At 40.5% G+C, this 13,766-nt stretch overlaps 1 protein-coding gene across 2 annotated transcripts in view; it reads left to right on the forward strand.

The window, feature by feature from the left end:
* Positions 1–13,766, forward strand: part of Opcml (opioid binding protein/cell adhesion molecule-like) — a 1,124,064-nt gene that overhangs the window by 75,155 nt on the left and 1,035,143 nt on the right.

Raw genomic sequence — 13,766 nt, forward strand, 5'->3', positions numbered from 1 at the left:
AATATGTCTCCCAGAATTAGGGTATGCAGGGACCAAGGGAGTAAGTTTGCAGTTTGTTTCATATGAACCACCTCCTTGGGAGGGAAAAAAAACTAGTTTAACTGCAGCACATTGGGATTTTCTGTTCCATGTTTAGGATAGTATGATAGCAATTTGAGACAATGAAGTTTTTTATTAATGAAGTTATTTATTTACTTTATATTCCTATTACAGTGTTCCCTCTCTCTTCTTTTCCTAGTCCCTTCCTCTTCTTCCCCTCTCCTTTCCCCTGCCCCATCCACCCATCCTCCCTTTCTCCTTAGAGGAGAGGAAGCCTCCCATAGATATCAACCAGCCTTGGCATATCAAGTTGCAGTAAGACTAGGGACATATTTTGGGCAGGACAAATTGTGGGTCAAAGGTTTTGTGGCTGAGTTGATGTCCCAATCCCTCCATTGGAAGTCCTTCTAATTTATAGGAGATGAGCCCTTCAGGCTTTTTATGTCCCACTGCTAGGAGTCTTAGCTAGGGTCACCATCATAGGTTCTTGTGAGTTTCCATTGTCCTAGGTTGCTAGCTTGTTCCAGAGATGCTCTCCTTGAATCCAGTTGTCATTCCCAATTCTTTCTGCCTTTCCCCTCACCTTATCTCTCCTGTTTCCATCTCGAGCCCTCCCAAATCCAGTCCCCTCTCTCCATCCCCCACAGTGTCTAGTACATTTCACCTTTATCATGAGATTCGAGCACTCTCCGCAGCCCCTGGACCCTAGTTATTCAGCTTCTTCATTCTGTGGATTGCAGCATGGTTATCCTGAACTTCATGACTAATATCCACTTATGAGTACATACCATGTTTGTCTTTTTGGATCTGGGTTACCTCACCCAGGATGATTTTTTTCTAGTTCCATCCATTTGCCTGCAAATTTTATGATGTCATTATTTTTAATGGCTAAGTAGTATTCCACTGTGTAAATATTCCACATTTTCTTTATCCATTCTTCCATGAAGGGACATCTAGGTTGTTTCTAGTTTCTGGTTATTACAACAAAGCTACTATGAACATAATTGAGTAAGTGTTCTTGTGGCACGGTGTGACATATTTGGGTATATGCCCAGGAGTGGTATAGCTAGGTCTTGAAGTAGATCTATTACCAATTTTCTGAGGAGGAACCACCAAACTAATTTTCAAAGTGGTTGTACAGGTTTGCACTCCCACCAGCAATGGAGGTGTATTCCCCTTGCTCTATAGCAGCATGAACTGTTGCTTGAGTTTTTGATCTTAGTCATTCTGAATGGTGCAAGATAGAATCTTAGTTGTGTTGATTTGCATTTTCCTGATGACTAAGGATGTTGATCGTTTCTTCAAGTGTTTCTCATCCATTAGAGATTCCCAGGTTAAGATTTCTATTTAGCTTTGCACACTGTTTTTAAATTGGGATGTTGGTTTATGTCTAGTTTCTTGAGTTTCTATGTATTTTGCATATCAGCCTTCTGTAAGGTACAGGGTTGATGGAGATCTTTTCTTTTCTGTAGGTTACTGTTTTCTCCTTTGCCTTATAGAAGATTTTTGGTTTCCTGAGGTCTCATTTATCAATTATTGATCTTAGAGCCTGAGCTAATGATGTTTTGTTCAAGAAGTTGTCTCTTGTACCAATGCATTTAAGGCTATTTCTCACTTTCCCTTCTATCAGATTTAGTGCTCCTTTTATGTTGAGGTCTTTGATTCACTTGAAGATTTGAGCAGGGTGATATATAGATCTACTTGCATTCTTGTTCATGTAGACATCCAGTTCAACCAGCAACATTTGTTGATGATGCTTTCTTTCCTTTCTTTCCATTGTATAGTTTTGACTTGCTTGTCAAAAATCAAGTATCTGTAGGTATATGGATTTACCTCTGGGTTTTTGACTTGATTCGATTGATCAACCTGTCTGTTTTCATACTAGTACCATGTAGTCTGGGGAGACATTGAAATTAAAGGTCTGCATTGTTATAAACCTATTAACACCAGTAGTCAATATTTTCAACTTTCTATAAACTAGCACAAGAGGCAAGATCATGAATTTTAGTTTGATTGTGTGTATTAACTCATGTGAAAACTTGTCAGCATTGCAGATTTCCAAATATGAAAGTAAATATTTTAAGGGAAAATAAAAGATGATTTATGCAAGCATTTTTATTTGTCTTTAAACAGTGAGAAAAGAATTGAATTATAAAGGGACAATTCCTTCATTAACTTTTGAATCCTCTGCTCGTTCATATCTCAAAAGGAGATATTATCAGAGGAAACATCTTTGCCATCATGATCTGCTTTGCTCCATGATAAATGAATATTTGGTGATTTTCTTAAGGTTCTCCCAAAATCTCCTGGTTTATGTTCCCCAAACTAACCTCTTCTGTGATTGACACAGTGAGGAGACTAATACTTTGTTTTATTAAATAACTACATTAGTATATCATTTTCTATGCCTTTTATCTTTCATTCTGTCCTCTAGAATTAAATTCATAACAGTTGATCAGCACTATATTTAGAGCAATTATTATAGATTAGAAAATAGGTTTCTATTTTCCCAGATAAATAGTTTCAACCCCTTTATCATTTTATAGTTAGTACGCAGTGAATATTGATTCCATTTCCCATAATTCTGAATGCTTTTGACTGGGAAATCTTCAGAGTGTGTATATGTTTGACTGTATTCATGTTGTTGGTAAGCTATCATTCTGAACATCCTTAGGGAAGAAACCGTGAGGTGGGTTCAACCAGCGTGTAAAAACCTGTCTTTAGGTACCTTGTTGACAGCACGTTTATTTCAATTCTTGAGACTTAAAGTAATGAAGAAATTGAAGGTGATGCTTTAGAGGTTATAGTCAAAACAAAAGATAAAAGTGACTACACACAATTCTGCAAGCTTGAATACCCTGAGACTTAATTTGGCTCTTGGTATGGATTCCTAAAATCCTAAGGAAAATTGGCAGTTATCGAGCTTTTTTGCTTGGGAATTATGATTGAATTCGATGGTTCACAAAGTTCCTTCCACACCAACGGTTGTATGGCTCTATGAAGATGTGATAAGAAGAAATCAATCCCACTTACACATTACTATGTAGACATGTTTTTGTCCATCAGCATCCAAAGACTTTGTACATATCATCACTCCAAGCAAACTGTGCCTCTGAACACACATAGAGGCTCTGTCCCCAAGCATTCATACTTACCTTTGGCTTTCCTTCATCGCCATCTGTAAGATGTACCTCTGTTAGTTATGAACATGTGTCCCTTATCTGTAACAAAGATGATGAAGATACAGTCATCACAAGGACATTCTGAGAACACACAGAGCTGGTGAGTGGTACCCTGGACTGAAGTGAGAAGCTATGCTGTGCTGAGCTGTTCAGAGAGCTGATGTACCTGACACCAGCCTACAGACTCCCCGAGGGTGACCACAGTTGTCAGCTCCACACAGTGAGATGAAAAACAGCGAGCATTTAAAACACACATACATTCTTAAGCAATCTGTATGTTTGGCTTGTCTACATTTTTGGCACTTGTTTGTCAGAGAAGAAAAAAATGTCCTCCTAGGGAAATTAAATAAATAACACATTCCCTATGAAAAGGCGAGGCAGCACAATAAATAACAAACATTGTTCTTCCCCCATCAGAGTTTAACGTCTCAGTATCTGATGAAAAGTTTTAAAGTCTCTTTTCTGGGCTTACAGGACATTAGGTATGTGGCTTTAAAAAAATGCACACACATAGAACAGAATCTCATCCTGATTAAATTTTCTATTCGGTACCACCTACTTTATTTTTGATGGGAGAAACTTGCTTATTTATTTATTTATTCATTCATTTATTTATTTTTGATGCTCCCAGCGTTGCTGGAACTTGTAATATGAATTACTTTGATTTTCAAATGCAATTCTGTTATATCCAAGCTGGGAAAAGAAATGCCCGCATTTACTCTCAACTACACCTCCCGTGCCTGTGCCCTTCTGGAGACTTTCAGGAATTACATGGAGAAGTGTTTGTTGCAAAAGCTGAGAGCTGGGGTGGGTTATTATGTTTTATTCATCCTCATAGAAATTACTATTGGTGGTCTCTCCTTGGCTATGATTTTCCTGGTCACTTTTAATTCTCGTGTTTATGTCAGACAGAGCATTTGTGCAGTGGTCTGAACTTTCATGATATTTATGAAGGTATTAGGAAATCCCACTTCAGTTTCTTTTCCTTTTGTCCTTCGGCAGGAGAGTTTATATAGATCCAGACTCTTATTTTGCAGAGAAACACAAATGGTATATTGTGGTTAGAGGTCTCCATGTCACAGAGGGAGTTTTGTAGTTAAGACTTGGTTTTCGTTCTTACTCTTTCTTCATGCTCCCACTCTCCCTATTTCTCCTCCCCCTCCCTCTATTTGTTCATGGCGGGCCTCAATTCCTCTATTTCTCTTCTCTTCTCTTCTCTTCTCTTCTCTTCTCTTCTCTTCTCTTCTCTTCTCTTCTCCTCTCCTCTCCTCTCCTCTCCTCTCCTCTTCTCTTCTCTCTCTCTCTCTCTCTCTCTCTCTGCCTTTCTCTGTCTCTATTACCCTCTCAACTACCCTCCCATGCCCTGAATAAAATATAGGTTATACTTTAAAAAAAGACTTGTTCTTCACAATGAAGTTTGCAGGAAAACGAGTAAGTCCAGAAATATTATAAAGTGAAATGAACTGAGATCCTATAGATGAAATGGTCCCGTGTACTCACACATGCAGGTCCCAACTTCTAGTGTTTGTATACATGTATACAAGTGGGTATGGAGGTGGGCACAAGCAATGAAACAACATAGAAGACTATGAAGGCCAGCAGGAGGAGCAGAAAGAAACAGGATAAAAGGACACATGTGCCATTAAAACTGAACGCAGTACTGAGAGCGGAGGAGTACAGGGATGGGGGAGAAAAATCAGCAAAAACACATTCTGTTTGAAACATAATAGGATTGAGTACTTTTAAGTTAAGAGAGGGGGCGATTTTGTTCTCTTGGTGCAATAGGAAATTCTCTGTTTTACAAGATTATCAGTGGTCACATTTGATAAGGTGCTTGAGACAGGGTGATACACCGGAGCGACAAACTTTACATGGTTTTCTAATTAAGAATGCATGTGGAATTCTTAGCAAATATGCAAATGCAGTTTTAAAAAGGCTGTCATTATGTGTGCATTTCTCAGAAGTCTGGAATCCTCTGCTTAGATTGTTCAGTCTTTGTCTCCTCATCTGAGTCCCCCAACTTTCCCCCTGATTATGGGCCCCATCCTTCATTTCTTAATATGTCTATTAGCATTGACATATTTTGGACAGTGTGGTAGATGCTGTTCATCTCCAGTGTTGACTGTCATTGGGCTGGGATTTTAGCTGAGCGATGCTCGCACTTGAAGTTTCCTTGCCCATGGAAGTCGTGGCTGTTTGGTTCTTTTACCCTTTGCCTTGTTGCCTAGCCATGCTTCTGGAGAAAAATAACTTAGTCGTACCCGAGGGTGGATCTCTCTTCTCTGCATCCCTTCACCCTTTTGCAGCCACTGAGAGATCACTTTAGGAAAGGCAGAGAGAGAGAGAGAGAGAGAGAGAGAGAGAGAGAGAGAGAGAGAGAGAAAGAGAGAGAGAAATGGGGCCCATAATCAGGGGGAAAGTTGGAGGACTCGGATGAGGAGACAAAGACTGAACAATCTAAGCAGAGGATTCCAGACTTCTGAGAAATGCACACATAATGACAGCCTTTTTAAAACTGCATTTGCAGACCTATTCCTTCACATTGTAGCCACTCATTCACTCCACAGGGTATTTGCTGTTGGTGCTGCCTTCTGGGGAAGGTCTACAAATACTGGAAATCTGTGCAGTATTTCATTTTATACGTTTTCCTCAACCCTTTCCTGTTTTTGTTTCCAGTATCTTCTGGTGACACTTTCCTTTTAGCTTAGAGGTCCAGTTCCTAGATGTCATAGCCATCTTCTGTGTGAAGGTAGATCCATCAGCAGCTGCTTCAGAGCTCCCAAACAAAGAAGTGTTTTTTTTTTAAAATAGATTCTTTTCAGTTCTATTAAACCTATATTATAGACATAAAAAGAATGCTCTTGATATAATGTAATAGGGAGATTTATATAATGTATTTTGAATATATGGATTATATATATTGTGTAGTGAATAATTCTACTGTATCTATACATTTGAAAAGGCACATGACATGCTATTAAGAAGATATGCTACATAAAGCCAAAAGATTGCCTATATCTGCAATCTCAGCACTTGAGAGGCGGAAGGCTAACCCGGGCAAGCCTAGTCTACATAGTGAGATCTTATCTCATGAAAATTATAATTAGAGCAAAGCCAGCATTCATGCTATTGGATGCTGTGTTTGTCTACTGGACCCAGATTAATGGCCTCTGATCTGTGTGCCTCTTGACTCACCAGCATCCTTGGTACCTCACTGTATCCCAGCTATCTATGACAACTGTGTTAGCTGCCATCAGACCATCTTTCCTCCCTGGATGTGCCTCACCCCCTCCCCCAGAAAACTGTGCTCTCATTAGCTTCGCTCATTAAAGGTTCAAGATGCGTAGGAATTGTTACCTACGCAAGCTTATCAGAGAAGATGCTCTCTCTCTCTCTCTCTCTCTCTCTCTCTCTCTCTCTCTCTCCTATAATTCTCATTTTCTTTTCTTTTGTTCTTCTCTGGATAGTTCCATTCCCCCCCCCCTCAGAGAATTGTTTTTATTCCAACAAAGTACTTCAAATGTCTTTCAAGCTGGCCTCCTCCATATTACATCCCAGAATTAAATCTGAAAGTCAGCTGCAGCCTTTTTGCTCAGTGAATCAGTGTCAAAGTGAGAAAATTTGAAAAGAAAATGGGTTTGTGCTGGTGTCTGCTATAGCTGGAGGGTGGATCAGCAACTTCCTCAGCTGCCCTGGCCCCTCAGCCATCTCCTGAGGCTGCTTGGGAAGGAATACTCAGAGAACAGCAGGGATTATTTTGATTGTAGCCCACAGTAAACTGGGATTTGGAGACGTAATCAAGAGGAGTTTATTATCAATCATTGTAAGAAGCTGGAGCTAAGAAATTACAGAGTTGGTTAACTCAGCTGCTCTGTGATGGGAGGACTTTGTGTTGGCTTCTCTGCATTTCTATGGCTTTCCTCTGGTCACAAGGTGACTGTCTCTGCTTTTAGCCATTCGTCTCCATGAGACAGCATTCAGAGGTACTTACATACATGAACTGTATGGCTATTTACTTTGAATCAAATAGGAACATATTCTTCCAGATCACATAGTAGATAGACTGGTGAACTGGTTTGCTGGAACTGGTCATCTTTGGTCTGCTAGGTCATTGATGGGAGAGGAGAGTAAGATTATCATGAGTGACCTGGACCAAGTATTGTGGTTTAGATCTTAACATCTTCCTAAATCGTGTACTTGGACCCTCAGAATAAGGACTTATGTAGAAATGGGATCTTTGTAGATCACATTTTAAAAGATTTTTCTATAAAACTACTTAGACCTTATGGTAGGCCTTAAATCCAAGAAGAGTTTACATAGAGGAGGGGTGGATATAGAGACAGAGATTGGAGCGATATGAAACCGGAAACAGAGACAGATCAGTGCAGCTCAGGCTGTAGAACACTCAGAACCCCTATAGACAAAAGAGATAAGGATTGATTGCTAGAACCACCAGAGAGGACGGGAGGAGGGGAGGAGGGGAGGAGGGGAGGAGGGGAGGAGGGGAGGAGGGGAGGAGGGGAGGAGGGGAGGAGGGGAGGAGGGAGAGAGAGAGAGAGAGAGAGAGAGAGAGAGAGAGAGAGACCTGGCCAGCAGTGTATCTCAGGGATTGATGGTCAGTTTCTATCTGAGATGGGCTCAGGTTAAGAATTAGTCCTGTATATTTTTACTAAAGCATACTAATCCTAACATTAAAATATCATAACTATTTTTAAAAAAATGACTCAGAATATACTATAAAAGAAAATTGAAAGCATTTTTTTTCCCAAGGCCAGTGTACCACATAAATGTGGCCAGATACAGTATTGGCCAGAATCCTAGTAATAGCATCAACAGCTCTATAAACCATGAATAAAGGATGAACCCATGCTTTAAGGAAATGTTGGGGTTTTGAAAATGATTTTATGTCTTAAAAAGAGAACTAGAGCAGTAGTCAGTTATGGTGAATGCAGCTTCTTGAATAGCCGTCTTGGCATTGGGGTCACACTGTCACTGCAAGGATTTTAGCTGACACTGAAAGCCACTGAGGGCCAATGGCACTGCTCTAAGAAGGCCGTACATGGTAGGTTTGGAGTCTTGACAAAAATAGACAACAGTGTATCTTAAACCAACCATGTGAGGAAATGGAAAATATATAAATTCAAAAATAGAATTTGAATTTGAACTAGGGGTCTTGGACAAGATGGATCAATGTGACCCACAGAGGTAGAGTATGATTAAAGGATTTGATTCCCAGAATTTGAATTTATTCAGTGGATCTGATATCACTTCCAGCCTTCAGAGACATGGGGAATGTCTTCTTTAGTTTGTTTGAGAGAGGGACCTGACAGCACAGGCTACAGCGGAACTCACTGCATAGCCGTGACTACGCTTGAACTAAGATCTGCCCCCCTCCCCCAGCTTCCTGGGTGTTGGTTATAGGCATGAGCCACTATGTCTACCTAAAATCTCACCCCTATCTGTGGTACTCTGTCAGGGCAATCTTAGGAGACTAATGAATGTACCTGAGTTCTGCAAAATAAGGGGCAAGTCAGAGCCTCGATGCTAGCTGCAGAGGTAAACATTTGCCAGCCAGTTATTTCCGCATCATCTGTGGCTGCTTACGATCTAAGAGGCCAGTGAGTCTTGACCTAAACCAACAGAGTTCCAACTCCTAGGGTTACAGAGAAGCCCATCTTCTGTAAGAACATTACTTCTCAATACCTAGAGAAAGGGAAACTTCCAACCCAGAGCCCAGGGAAGGCTTGAAGTAGGCAACCAAAGACAATCACTACATGTGGTGGTTTAAAATATTCATACAGACAAAAGCCAAAAAACAAACAACTGCCCCCCAACAAAAAAAGTCATCTATGGGCCAAAGTAAATGAATAGAATTCTTGCTAATTATCTGCACCTGCACTAAGTTTTAGGGCTTGCAGGTGGTCTTTGTCACTAGAACGAATTTTCAGTGGTGTTATATATCTTTTTGTTTCAATAAATACAATTTTGCCAGAGGAGGTGAAGCATAGTACTCAGTGTGATCATGTTCGTGAATTGGGTATCCAAGCAAGGTGCATGGTATAAACACCCCTTTTTGGAATCCTGAACCTCTAGGTGATATTCTCCAAAGATTCAGATTTAAAAACATTGGAAGGTTCTGTTCGTAATAGAGAGGATGGTGGTTTAAAGTTCATGAGCTAGAAATCAGAGGCAAACAAACTTACACATACAGTTAATTGAGTTTTGATCTAAAGTCTTCATAATCTTTTTAACAAATGGACTGGGAAGACAAGTGGATAACCACATCAAAACATTCATTTTGACCTCAACTGATACCATATTCCCAAATTAACTAGGAGAAAAATGTAGACTTAAACATGATCTGAAAACTTGTAGAATAAAATATAAAAAAAATTTCATGATCTTCCAAAAGATTCTCACCAGATACATGATTCTTGAACAAAAATTAATTGTACTTTGTTCAAAACTTAGAACTTTATGCCTGTAAAGGAACCGGGATATAGATATCAAAAAATGTATACACATAATCTATGAATACTCATACTCAAGGATAATGGGGTTCACAAGTCAGTGTGAAATGAGACAAAGGATTTAAATATTCACTTGGCCAAAGGAAATATTTATCTAAGGAGCACAAGTAGAGCTCTTTCACCTCCACAGACAGGGAAATGCACATTAAGATCACAGGGAGAATCAGTTCCACCCATGAAGACAAAGACTGATGTTATAGTTAGGTAGAACACATGACTAGCTGAGACAAGCTCTTGTCTTCATCCCAGGACTGTAACACAGAAAACAAAACAGAAACAAACACCAAAAGACCAGACTAGTCTAGTTTGCTTTGTGTTTCTGTCATAAAACACTGACCAAGTCTACCTGGGGAGGAAAGGGCTTATTTCATCGTTGGGATGAAACCTTTGTTGTTAACATGACAACATCTGGAATCAACTGGAACCCAAGCAGCTGGGCGCACCTGTGAGGGATTTGATTTTGTTTTTGTTTTTTTTAATTGGATCCTTTGAGGTGTGAAGCTCCATGCTCAATCTGGGTCACATCTTCTGCTGGTAGCCTAGGATATGAAAGAACACCAAATGTTTTGCTTTATTTGCCTGCTTGTCCTCACTCTCTCAGACGAGTTTAGTCATCCTATTCCTGAGGCACTCCTTCATCTGTGTTAGAACTTACATCTTCGGCATCCCAATGTACAGTGAAGATCCACCAGCTCTCTAGGAGTCCTCTGGCACTCCGGCACCAGATTGGAACTGCTGGGACATCCAGCCTCATGGGCTAACAACAACACAATTCTTGATCTCCCTGTCAGGAGACAGCTATTGTTGGACTACTGGGGTCCGCAGCCTGTAAGCCATTCTAATAAATCCCTATCAGTTCTGGTTTTTTATAGAACCCTGACTAATACAGTCTTACACTTTATAAGTCCACTCCTGAGAGTAGTCAAGCTAAGAATTTGGAGGCAGGAACTAAAACAGACCATAGAGGGATACTGCTTATGGCTTGTCTCCTCCTTCTGCATAGCCAGGTTCCTTATACAACCCAGGACTGCTTGCCTAAGAACGGCACCACCTATGGTGGGCTATGCCCATCTTCGTTTAGAATAATCCAGAAAATGCTCCAAGGACATGTCCTCAAGTCAGACTGATGGAGACAATTCCACAACTGAGATGCCTCTTTCCCAGATATGTCAAGTTGATATAAAGAATGGCCATTATATACGTAATTACCGCAGCTGGCAAAGGTGTGGAGAGACTTGCGCTCTGGGGTAGCTGGTAGAATGCAAAATAGCATGGACACTTGGAAGAACATGGCCATCTCATATAATCAAATTTTACTTTTGACCAGGCAAATTTATTCCTTGGCATCTATCCTTGAGAAATGCAAGTGTCTATTTACAAAAAAAGGTCTGGTAGACTGTAGTTCACAGTGTATCAGTCATTCTGGATGATTGGAGGCAACACCAATGACCTTCAGCCTGTGAGGCATTGTGCTGTTCCACACACTGCCCTGTCCAGTGGGCAACATTGCACACTTTTGAAGTACGTCCCCAGAGGAAGCATGTTGTGGAGATGGCAGGCATAAAGCACAGAACATAGCATAATTTCATTTTTATGAATATTCAAAACAGGCAAATTTGTGGGGGAAATCCAGTACGGTTTCCTGGCTGTTGGGTGGAACAATACGGATAAAAACATGAGAGTGGAAATTTTTATGGTTTGGGAAATATTGTCAAAATGGAGGGTGGCGATGTTTTTGTAGCTCTGTAAGTTTACAGAGAGTTTTAGGCATTCAGTGTGTAGACCTATTCAATGTAAATTAAACTTTAATAAAATTACTTAAAATATACAATGAGAGAGATGTGACAAATCCCTGCAAAGGTTAATTGTGTCCAACAGAAAATGTGAACGTAGACTCAACAGCTTTATTTTTTTTTTCTTTTTTTCGGAGCTGGGGACCGAACCCAGGGCCTTGCGCTTGCTAGGCAAGCGCTCTACCACTGAGCTAAATCCCCAACCCCCTGACTCAACAGCTTTAAATGCAGCCACATGGCATAGTCCACAAAAGGACTATGGAAAGGCAGGAGGGGACATGGCGTTGTGCTCTTGGCATGGAGACGTTCAAATCCTAGCATTACTGTGTGCCTTAGATGGAGAGTCCTGGGTTTTCTGACCTCCTAGCAACCAAGTCAAGAAGATAAGAATCTGTCAGTGAGAGGAGCAGAGCATCTTCCTGAAGCTTGGCTATCTTTATTTCTCTTACCTTCATACTACTTCATCCTAGGTAGACATTTTGGTTCCCCTTTAGATCATAAAATCACATGTGACTTTTTCAGCAGATTTTGGGTATCATCTCAGTTTTCCTGTTCCACCTCATCCCCGTCTCTGTTCTCGTTAATCTGCCAGAACCAATGTTGAATTAAGTACTTCCTTTCCGCTTTTCCTGTTTGCTGAGCAAGAACATTAAGGCTGCAATCCTAGAGCCATTCCTTGCTAGACTTTGCCACGTGCACAGCAATCCATCCAGGGCACTCTTTTGGTGAGATAGAAATTGCACTCTTTGCAACTGCACTCCTTGTTTGTTTTATTGTGTGCTTTCCTCCTTTCACCGTGTTGCATCTCATGTTAACCACACTCTTGAAACCACAAATGACAACAGGACTTAGTTGCTATTAAGAGCCATTTCATTTAGCTGTTAGTAAATAACATTCAGGTTAGCGGAGGCTTGAAGTTGGACTTTCTCATTCACTCTTGTCCTATGAGGTAGGTGCTATTATTAACTCTACTTAGCAGATGATAAAGTTGTTCTGACATTGTATTTCATTAAAAGTGGCACTCGCATCCTCCCTGCAGCACTAGCATAATAGCCAAGACACAGAAGCAACTTATGTCCATCAACTGATAAAGGGATAAAGAAAAGTGTGCTACATATTCACAATGGGATACTATTTAGCCATAGAAAACAGCTATTCACAACAAGACAGATAGACCTGGCCATCATTATCTCAAGTGAAGTAAGCCAGGCACAGAATGACAGACACCATAAGATCTCATATGCAGTGTTGATCCCATAAAGGTTGGGAATAGACTGATGTCTGGGGAGAGTCTGGGAAAGGGGTATGGGGGAGAGGCTGATCGACAACTATTACACAGTGGACTGGTTGTAGATAATAATGCACTGACCACCTAAAAATCTGGCCTGCCAGAATTCTAAGTTCGTACGGTTCCCCAATTCTATTAGTACTTATTAACTGTTGAAAATAGTGGGTTTCATTACATTTCATACCTATATTTTGGTTGTCTTCAATTCTCTTCTCAAGATGTACCCTTCTCAGCCTCCAAGACTTCCTCTGTTTTCATGACTCATCCCTGTTTTCTCCCTTTCTATTTTTTTATTAATGATTGTTACCTGCATGCATACATATATAAATACAACCTAGTGATTCCATTTTGTGGAATGCAGCACACACACATATATGTGCATATGTGCGCGCACGCATGCGCGCGCGCGCGCGCGCGCGCACACACACACACACACACACACACACACACACCACTTAAGGCCAACCACTTGGAATTGGATAATTAGAGGGATATCTTAGCTAGAATTTCTGTTTCCATGATTAAATACCCTGACTAAAAACAGTAGGGAGGAAAGGGTTTATTTCAGCTTACAATTTGCAGTCTATCATCCACAGTAGTAAGAACAGGAACTCAAAGCAGGAACTGTTACCCAGACCCACAGAGGAGGTTCACTTGCTGGTTTACTCTCCATGGCTTGCTCAGCTTGTTTTATTATGTAGCACTAGGACCACCAGCCCAGGAGTGGCACTAACTACAGTACACAGGGCTTCCCCACCATTAATCATCAATCAAGAAAATGCATTACAGTTTATCCACAGGTCAGTGTGGTAGAAGTATTTTCTCAATTGTCCATCTTCTAAAATGACTCTAGCTTATTTCAAGTTTTCCTAAGAATAGCCATCATAACTGACCCCTTGCCATTGTGACACAAAAGCACATTACTGCTAAACCA

The sequence above is a fragment of the Rattus norvegicus genome, chromosome 8 (assembly GCF_021556685.1).
Source record: "Rattus norvegicus strain SHRSP/BbbUtx chromosome 8, alternate assembly SHRSP_T2T, whole genome shotgun sequence".
Lineage (NCBI taxonomy): Eukaryota > Metazoa > Chordata > Mammalia > Rodentia > Muridae > Rattus > Rattus norvegicus.